Source organism: Pinus tabuliformis, chromosome 6 (genome assembly GCF_031772625.1).
Source record: "Pinus tabuliformis cultivar Carrire ecotype Pingquan chromosome 6, CPIR1, whole genome shotgun sequence".
Lineage (NCBI taxonomy): Eukaryota > Viridiplantae > Streptophyta > Pinopsida > Pinales > Pinaceae > Pinus > Pinus tabuliformis.
Window position 1 is genome coordinate 1534866001 of NC_142292.1, and position 10775 is coordinate 1534876775.

Here is a 10775-nt window from a genome sequence, read left to right on the forward strand (position 1 = left end):
ATTTCCTATATAAACCTCCCTTCTTCCCAAGAACAAGCTAGTTAGAGTGTTGGCTGAGTGTGAGTGTTGATAGTTTTGGTAGAGTTATTGTTGAGTGTTGATGATATTTTGGAGTAGACAAGCAAGCCATTACTAGTTGTAGCTATCTAGTTGTGTGAGGGAGAATTGTGTTTTGGTTTGGAGTGAAGCCTAAAGGGAAGATCCTTTAAACTATTGTTGTTTGAAGCCATCATGGAATGCTAGAAAAAGTGTGTGGGAACCTAGTCTTGTCAGAGAAAGACTGCAACTTCAAGACGAATGGTTGTAATCTCTATTTGATATTAATATATGCAACTATCGATTGATTTCCTACATGTTTTTTAATATTACATATTCATGGCTTAATTTTTCTTGACTTATTAAGTAGGTTGAATTGCAATTTGTCTGTTATTATGTTTGTGTGTTGTTGTTGTTTACTTGTTTCAGGAACTTGAAGAAGGAAGCGAGAGATTGTTGGAGCAAGAAAACGAGGACTTCATCAAATCGGATAAGTGACCAAGAGGTAGGCCCTCTTCATTGATTCTAACCTAAGGAAATCTTCCATAGAATATATATGTTGTGGCTAGACCCATTATCGGGCTAGAGGAATTCGTTCGTGTCTGCACTTATAATTTTACTTCACCACACTCCTCCAACCACAAACACCCATCATGCACCAAGCAGAGCAGTTGCCTGATGATGAAGATGGTCACTGGGGTGCGGTGCAATGCGGCACCCAGAGTAGGTTTAGCAACCCGACTTTTTCTACACCCTTGAGCTAGGTGTGTGGCTCCAATTCAGTCGTTCCAGCCGTCGCGTCAATCCGCCAGCGCATTAGCTGCTCCATTGCTAAATGCAAGAATTTATCATGATCCACGACGTCCTAATATTCAAACCATAGGACAGGAGCCTGCCCTAAGTGTGACCCCTGAAAAGCAATATCGTCTAGAAAAAACGGAGTTTGCAGAGAGCTTTTTCTCTCATACCTTGGCTTTACCCTTGCGTGGAGGAACATATTCTGGTAACCGGGTAATAGGGTCTACACCCTGGGTTTCAACTTCCATTTCCACGTCCTCCTCATCCACTAGGATTTCTTCAGATTCTTCCTCATCGGCCTCCAGATTAATGGCCTTCCCCTTTTCCTGCAAGGTGAGCTTGGTCCTCTGTGGGTTTCTTGGTGAGACGCGCATCGGGATCATAGCCTACTTATCCTTCTTAGGTCTCGGTGTTCTGGGTGATTTAGGGACCTCAACTATCACTACAACGCTCTCTAGGATTCCTACTACCGCACTTTCCTATGCAGCTTCCTCAGGTGTCGACATTATTCTTGTTAGGAGGTCCTGCATCTGCTTTGGCAATGTTTCAAACACTGAAATTACTCTCAAAGCCTCAAAATTTGTAAGGTCCATACACACTTGATAGCGAAACAACTAAATTTTCAAAATGCCAAGTGTTTTTCGCTGGACAACCACTTGTAATTTATAGGGCTTTTTGAATTCAAATTCAACCATTCCCCCCACATTCGACCCATTAATGCTAGATTGGTGGCAGATTTTCAAGAATCTAACCCATAAATTTTGCCTTAAATACCTGTCGCCCACTCCATTTGGCCTCAAACCGACCATCAAATTGTGAATAGTTACTTTAATGGTTACTTTCCGGCAGACCTGTGTGCTAACACAACTGTCTTCACACTGTTGCGGATCCTGTGATACTTCGTGCAGTCCTGACATCGCGCAGCTCCCCAACTTGGGCAGTGTAGTTTATAGTTCCGCTCCTCACTTCAGCTACTTGGAGTGTTAAGATTGTGCTACTTTCATATAGTCACATGGCTAGATCGTCGGTGTATGGCTTCAAGTGACTGCCATTCACCTTTCCTGGGAAGGGTTATCCATTTAACTTAACCAACTGGACCGCGCCACCATCAATAATCTCCTTAATAACATACGGCCCTAACCAATGCATCCTGAATTTTCTGGGGAATTTATCGAACTTACTATCATACAACAAGACCAGATCATTTACCTTGAATGTGCACAGCTTGATGTGTCGATCGTGCCATGCTTTTTTATGCTACTTTTGGACTTACTGGTGAAATCCAGCCTAAAATCGCTCTTCTTCAAGCTCATCCAACTGTGCGAGCCTCTCTTCCAGGGCTCTGCGATTTGTCATACCCGTGAGTGCTACTATGAGCAGACTAGGCACGATGTATTCCATAGGTATCACCGCTTCAACCCCATATACAAGCCTAAAGGGTGTCTGTCTCGTCAGCTTATTGCACGTCGTCCGATAAGCCCATAACACTACAAGTATGTGCAGGTCCCAATCACTTCACCGAGCATTGAAAACCTTGGTCAACATGGTTTCAAGCACTTTTTTGAATGCCTCCACTGTCCCATTAGCCTGTGGGTGATAAGGTGTGCTCTTTTGGTGATACAATTGAAATTCCTCCGTTAGTGTGCTGATCGTGATTGCTCATCAAGATCCTTGGAAATCCAAATCGCTCCAGTACATGCTCAAATAGGAACTTCGCAGCAGTCGCACTCATGCAATCCTTCACTGGCTATGCTTCTTCCCAACAAGTCAAATACTCCATCGCAGTTGTAATGTACCTCATGCCTATCTTTCCTTGAGGCTGAATGGGTCCTACAAAATCTATTTCCCACTTTTTGAAAGGTTGCAATGTCATTTGTGGATTCAAAGGAATTTCATCCCTCTGCGATGGCCTGCCTATTCTCTGACATACATCACATGCCTTGCAATATGCTCTTGAATCCTGATGAAGGGTTGGCCACCACAACCCAGCATGTAGAATCTTCTGTGCAACTACTCTTCCTACATAATGTCCTCCCGCGATGCCCCCATGAGCATCCACGAGGATGCTGCTTCATTCAAACTTAGGTACATACCTTCGCAACATTTCATCATTCCCCATATTGTATAGATTCCCAGCAATGACAGAGAAGTCTGTTGCGTGCACCACTAATTCCTTCTTTTGCTGGACAGAGTGTCCTTCTGGCGCAGTTCCAGTTGTTAAAAAGTGTATTATATCCTCGAAATGTCCATCCGCGATGCGCACAGCAAAGAGCTGCGCGTCAGGTAATCCTTCCTCCAAATTAGTAGGTTCCTCCCCTATTTCAATGCACAATAGATGGTCTGGTCCCGCGTTCAATCATCCAGGCTTCACAATGTTATACAGCAAATTGACCCCCTCATTAGCTCAGAGGGGAAAGACATGATAGGTACAGCAAAGACCAAGATCACATGCCTTGTTTCCACACTAACGTTGGCTATGCACTGACAACCTGCTTTGTAAAGCTTCTCTGTAAGCCTAAGGGTGCATTATTGACCCTACTAACTCTAGTTGCTAGTTCGGGAACAGCGTAAGTGGATCCTAATGAAGTTCTAAGGGTAAAAGGAGTGAATTGACCCATAAATATCTATATATTTTCTCCTAAATCTACTCAAGAAAAGCAAGGGAACATCTCAAGTTCGACCTATTTGGGGGATTTCTAATCCTAATGAAGGAGGAAAATGGGAAAGAGCTGAAAAGCATGGCAACTTCATTGCTTTTACCCTAAGGAACTCATGGAGGAACTTGGCAACCCTAACTCAATTGCTACATAAGCAAAGCTAGGGCTATGGTGATAGAGGTCAGATCATTTGAAAGGATAGCATACTTGATTGTTGAGCATTGTCTCAAATCAGAAGAAGTTGGTAAGAAGGGAGAGAGAGAGAAAAGCTGGAGGGGTAAGGGAAGGCTGATGCAACATATGGTTGTAATCACTCTTCCGACATTAATATAGAACTGCAGTTGTACTGTCTACTCTGTGGTGTTGGTACTATCATTCAATCATTTGTTTGTCCAATACCTTGTAGCATGAGTAGCTTAGTTATGTGTAACTAGATGTTCTTTTATGTATTCATGTATTATTTATCAAAGTTGTATGCGATAAATATGCTTGTCTCTTCTATGTGCCGGACTTGATTTGGAGCCGGCTCAGGGGACTTCCACCTAGTTGCATTGCACTCTCCAACAAATCTACATGGAGGCTTGAGGTAATCTATTTGTCCTACTTTGATAGTTAGTTATTGTTTATGAACATGCATGTAACTTTGTGTCGGTTGCAGATAATCTTACAGTCTTCCAAAGGTCCCAGGAAAACCTTTGAGGGTATCTCCATACACCATGCATTTTATCCTATAGCACAATTTGCGACTCTGCTGGGGTCTATACATCTAGTTCCTAGTTTACCCAGATAGTTCTTAGTTTCCTCCTCCTTATAATACCTCCCTATACTTCTGCATTCCCTTTCTGACCCACCAAAACCTTGCTGCATTCTGCCTTCACATATTCAGCCTTGAATCTGATCCAAAAGGCCCTATTTTGAGTGGTTTTCACACACTCACACCGGTTAGCAGACTAAATAGTGCTTTATAAAGCTCCATGTCTTCACAAAGAGAGCGTTAGTGGACCCAGTAACTCTCTATGGCCACTGCTACAGAGTGTTAGTCCCTTAAAATCTTGATATACAGCTGTGTCTGCAAACTCAAGAGGATAGGAAACCTGCTCATGGACTAAAAGAGGGTCTGCAACTGCATTTTGTTAGCAAGAACGGTGTCCTAAAATATTTTTTTTTTTAGGAAATAAGTTTTTTTCTTTCTTAAAACATTTTTTATGAAAGAAAGATCCACATTTTTTATTCATTCTTCTATTTAGCTGGTTAAAAGCTACTTTATTTTGGTTTCAAATAGTTGTTAGGAAAGCATTGGAAAGATTTCTGTTGGTTATGCATGTGTTATAATGACTAGGATGCATGGAACAAATATGAATATGTGAAAGACTCTCACCTGTACAATACAACTTGTTTTCATTGAATTGAATATTTTTAAAGCATTGTCTTGTGCATGATTTTTGAGTCAAAGTCCCATCACATTTCATACGTCAACTCCCCTACCTAAGACACTAAAAAAGTACACATAAAATTTACCTAAAATCAATCAGTAACTTTTTATTGAGTAAACAAACATTAGTTCAAGCTAGGATCTTGGAATAGGCAGTGTAAGTAAACTGCCCAAGATTAGAAACCAAAACTAGTGTCATTAAAAGAGAGAAAATTCCTTCTGCACTCATACTATCAGGACCACTCCAGTCAAAGCGGAGCTAAATATGAGACAACATTGGATTGTAAGTGAAGGTAGCCTGCCTTCGCTTGCAACTCCTTTGGGTATTATGTGTATTGGGGATCCCTTCGGGGATTTTGGAGCTGAGTCGGGGACTCAGGTATCCTACCCACACAGCGTACTATCTGCAACTATGTCCCCCCCGGTAGTGTCTGTGATCTGAGGTATCCTTAGTGGCCAAGCTTTTAGGGACTTACACAAGGTGATTAGGGCAGGCTGCCCTGGTACCTAACATAGATGGACCTACTCTGTCTTCAGTTTTTGGGAGGGTGCTCATCTTCACGAGAGTACTTGGCCCCTCAATCTGAGGTTTGGGCGAAGCTCTAGAGTAACCATAATTGTAAATTTGGCCAGCCCTCTCTGTTATTCATTGTGATACTAGGTTTCATCTCCAGCGATTGGTTCTTATCAGATAGGGTCATTTCCCTCTGTTTGCTGATTGATCAACTTAGTGTATCTTTTTTATATTTTTTGGGTACCTGTGTGCTATCATTGAGACTTTAACAAATACCATGATAAAATTTATTGATAAAAATTAATGGTCATCGTGGCTACATTTGGTCCTCATCGTCAATCTATATGATTTTTAGGACTTCCTCCACTCATTGTGGAAGATCTGCCAAGCTCCAGTGAACTAGATTCCCCATCTTTGGGGAATCAGTCTCCTAGATCTCACACGGAATCTGTTTGGACAATCGACGATTCAAGTTTGCCAGAGGATTTCTTTATCGAAGGATTTCTTCCTCCCTTTAACCCTCCGCTCACGAATCCATTGGACCCACTCTTGGTTCCCGTGGCACCTATACTCCCTGTCTCTTTAGTTGGAACATTTCCATCCATCCCGTCGACGACTAACAGGTCGTGGAACTTTGTGGACACTTTTGGTCCTCCACCACTTCCCTAGTTGACAGTCACCACCACACCATTTATGGCGAACCTCACTATCTCATTTGTCCCAGGTACAACCACTCACATGAAACCCTCCATGAGTGGAACCCAGCTGATGCCAGGTTCCACCCCTTTAGTGTCAAACTGTATACCTTCGACAAGTGCTACATACAATGCTTCTTATAACACTCAATATAACACTATTAGCGTAGTTCTTGTCCACCAAAAATATGGTCAGCAGCCATTGTATTGTTAAAATCCCAAAATTCAAGTATCTGGGGGCATTCCCAATATGCACATACCGGTCGGGAACGTAACAGTTCCCCCTCCATTCTCAGGCATGCATGGTCAGTCATTGATTGACATGAGTGTTCCTTATGTCAATCAAGGACATATGGTTAGTTCTGTGGTGTGCGGGAATCCTCAAGGAGGTCCCAACCAATCCATGGGGGCACCCTACTCACAAATTTCCCAACATCACATTCCCCATGGAAATCCACACTACAATGCCATGCCCCAAGGCAAATACTATACCATGCAGCCTATGTATAATATTGGGACTCAAACGATGGGAGGACTACAAGGTTCCTCAAGTCATATGTCATCGCCTTGGTCCAAGTTGGGGGCACCACACACTTTGCCTTTCTTGGCACCGTTGGATATCCCCGACTTGTACAAACTTACAAATGACCACATCTATCATAACTTACTTTGGCTGTCGATCCCATTTAAAATACCAATAGACATCCCCAAGTTCGAAGGGAAACAAGGGGAGGATCCGGGCATCCATATCACCACATATCATCTTTGGTGTGTTTCCAACTCCATGGTGGATGATAGTGTCCGGTTACATCTTTTTCCCCGCACCCTCATTGGCAACTCAACTAAGTGGTGCATTGGGTTACCACGCACGTCAGTAAATACCTTCGACGCTCTAGTGATGGAATTCTTAAAGCACTTCTAGCTACCCATCTGCTATGAGACTGGGATAGAGCTCCTCACTTCATTACATCAGGATACTACCACCCACGTCTTTGATCATATACATGAATGGAGACGTAAGTAGAGGTTAGTCAAAGCTCCCCTCCCATACTATCTCTTAGCGAACTGGTTCTGCAAGTCCCTACTCCCGCAAATCGCTAAAGATGTCACTTTAGGTGGTGCGGTCATAGAAGATCAATCCACACGTCATGCCCAGCACTTATATTTGATATATTCACAGCCTAGCACTCTTTAAGACGTAATCCCCAATGTCCCTCGTAACTCCAATGTTTCCGCTACTTAGTACCCCAGAGTGCATGCTGATGGGATTATCGGCACAACCTCTGGGGCTGCTGTAAAAAAACTTAGCACTCACATTGCCCAGATGTCAGTGGACCCCTCTACCAAATTGACTACTCTTCCTACAACTGCGATAAACTCTATGCAGTCTACCAAAAAACCAGGTGGTAAGAACAAGAAGAATAATAAAAAGACCGCTCCTTTTGAGGAGCCATCAACAAAGTAGCAAAACCAAAAGCAGAAGGCTGCTGCGCGTTCTGACTATTGAAAGGATAAACCCACCAGATTCCCTTGCAAAAACTGTGTTGAAAACCTATTGACATATCTGTGTCCGCATCTTCAGGAATGCACAGATTTCATTGCTAAAAAGGATACTGGTAGGACCCCCACTGTCCTGAATAATCCTTTCCCCACTCAGCAGCAGCAACACCTAATTGCAAACCTACCGTTACCCTCGCAAGGGGGCAACAATGGTTCGCAACATCCTTCAGCTTGTTTCTAGGAAAACTAGTGTCTTTTCGAATGACTAGCCCTCTAGGTTTGGCAGCTACCCTAGAAACAACAGTTTAAAGCAATTCAACGATTTCTTCTATGTATAACAGATAAGAAACCAACCTGGAACTTCTGCTTAATCTCTTGCTTGATCTCTCTCTCCCTTGACAGAGCTTGCAGCTCCCCTCCGTACTAAACCCAAATAGATAGTACCTGCACAAGTACAGCAACAAAGAACCGTCAAAGCATTGTGATCTATTACAACATAAACATTACAGAATTAGATATATAATGAGAAAATGATAGCATTCATAAATGATAACATTCACAATTGCACAATCATATGGAAGAAAAATTAAAGAACTTTATTAATAGAAGGGAGAATTACAACCCATTTGTCTGATCCAACATCATCCTCCCAGCGTCAATCCCTCTTCACCTCATGAAATAGCAAGATCACACCATCAATACAATGCTCTTTCCTCAATTACAAACTATCAGCACTTCCTTGCAATTCACAATATTCCATCCTCTAGATCTCTTAGATGAGGGATCCATTTATAGATGTGTGCAAGGGTGTCAGTCATCTCTATGTTTTGATTAGTGTCATTCCACTTGTTACAATTGGTTCCTCTTGGAGATTTCTTGGATCTCTTACTCATCCCTGGGCAAATTCATAGAGGCAAGTGGCACAGGAGAAGTTTCTAGAATATTCCATGAGCAACCACCTAGCAAACTGTCTCGGACATTTTTCCATCCTCGCCCATCACATCCTATAGAAGGCCCAAACAGTATGCATCGCACCCAAGCAATGTACCACTCAGTATGCATCGCACTTTGCCAGTGGATCAGTCAGTATGGTTTAGTTTAGGCCATTTCTAGATGGTTTCTCAAGTGGAACTTTTGGGGAATGATGTAATCAGATGACTATGTTCTTTTAGGGTATGAAACAACTCTTTTAGGGGTTGATGAGCCCTAGTTTATTGACATATAAGCTTGGGGTTGAAGTGCCCAAATATGTCTATAACAGTTGCCCCCTAAAGCATGAAGTCGTAAATATTAATGTCCGGTGAAATGCTTTATCATGAGGATCTGATGTTTCGAACTGGAAGGTGACCTGCATAAGTTACAACAAAATACATCATCATAATATAATTTTCATGATCTAGTTAAGGTAGGCATTCCCATGCTTAGCTTTATAAATTCATTTCATGTACATAGATCAGATGGTCGTCTGTAGATGCAGACTGGTCATTCTTCAGATGTAGAGTCATCATCCCTGGTTCGGATGACCATATGTGCAACGCCTTTGTAAATTTGATGCTTTTATATTCCTGAATATATCGTAGCCTAGATGGATGAAACTAGATCCAGGGTCTTCAAACTCGTTCAATCTTCACTCGATGTATAAGTCAATCCATGTGAAGAGATGTTCTGAGGTCGAATATGGAAAGACATCGCCTGATTACCAGCCAATAATGTGAACTGTTAACAGATGCGAGAGGAATCACCGATAATGTTAATGACCCTCAAGGTACTATAGTAAAGTTCGCGTGCTGTGAATATATGATCCGATGACAAACACCACGCAAAATCTTTCGGTCGAAGGCCATTGATGTCAACTTGTCGTCGGAAGTGAGAAACTTGTCATTGATGTATGCAAGCTTCAAAGCACTGAAGGGTTGTTTCTAACTCAACTTCTTGGATAATGAGTTGATGTCGACAAGAAGCGACCCATCGTAGGAGGGCCTTGATGTATCCCACATCTACGACATGAAACGAAGCAAATTATTTCTGGAGGTGAAAACGGACTGACGACACAAGGTTCAGAAATGACGGTCATGAAAAAATGAAGGTTGGAGGTATTGCAGTGGATGAGACATTAACTAGATTGTGGTTTCTCAACGGAATGACTTCTCTTGAACATGTCGACGAAACTGAGATGGATTGGTAGTGTTAACCCCAAAAGATGGATGGTGTGAAAGACCAATGGTGAGATGATCGGTGAACGGAATAACCCAACCCGACTCAATAATGGTGATGGAGTGAAAGTGTCATGTTTAAGAGCGACCTGGGACCATAAGTTCTTCAAGTTTTTTCCATTTTTCCCCAGTCATCGCTGACCAGTACCTCTTTATTTTTGTCAAGCTTGAGGAGGAAAAAATATGCTTGTTCTATCATTTTCCCTTCGGGCAAACCTGTCACTATGTTTTAACGAGTCTAGTGACAGTGAAACTCGGTCTTGTCTAGAATGGACAAGTTTGTCGCTATTTTTTTAACGAGTTTAATGACAAGGATAACTCAGTCCTTTTCATGTTTAGAGAGTTTGAAAATGGATGAAAAGGAAAATCCATTGGTTCTTTTTCGTAAAATAATCCCTTAAGTCCGAACAAGGATAAAATAATACAAAAGGGATGACTTTTTCGATCACTTTAACGAGCCGAAAAAGACAAGTGCTTGACTTTGTCGTAAGATAATCCCTCGGGTCCAAAAAAGTATAAAATCATACAGGAGGGATGACATTTCCAATCACTTTAATGAGCTGGAAAGGTCGGGGCTCGACAATATTTTCATATTTAATGAGTCTGGAAAGGGTTTAAAGGAGACTCGTTTTTCATGAACGAGTGGTTTTTAGGGTAGCAACTGGTTCCGGTGAATATGGAACTTCTCAAAACATGGTGAATTCTATGAAGAGGCTGGCTAATAAGACCACTCGTCGCAACTGCTCCTCAAAAAGGGTAAACACAACCAAGTGAGAGCGTATGATCGGCCAAAGGGATGGTGGTGATGGGAGGTACACAACCAAGGTTCAAAATGCTGAAATAATGGCGGTCACAGAGGTTATTTAGTCGAAGGTGGGTTCATTTTTTTCTACAAGCTTGAACCATGGGGGAACTATGCTTGGTGGGTTC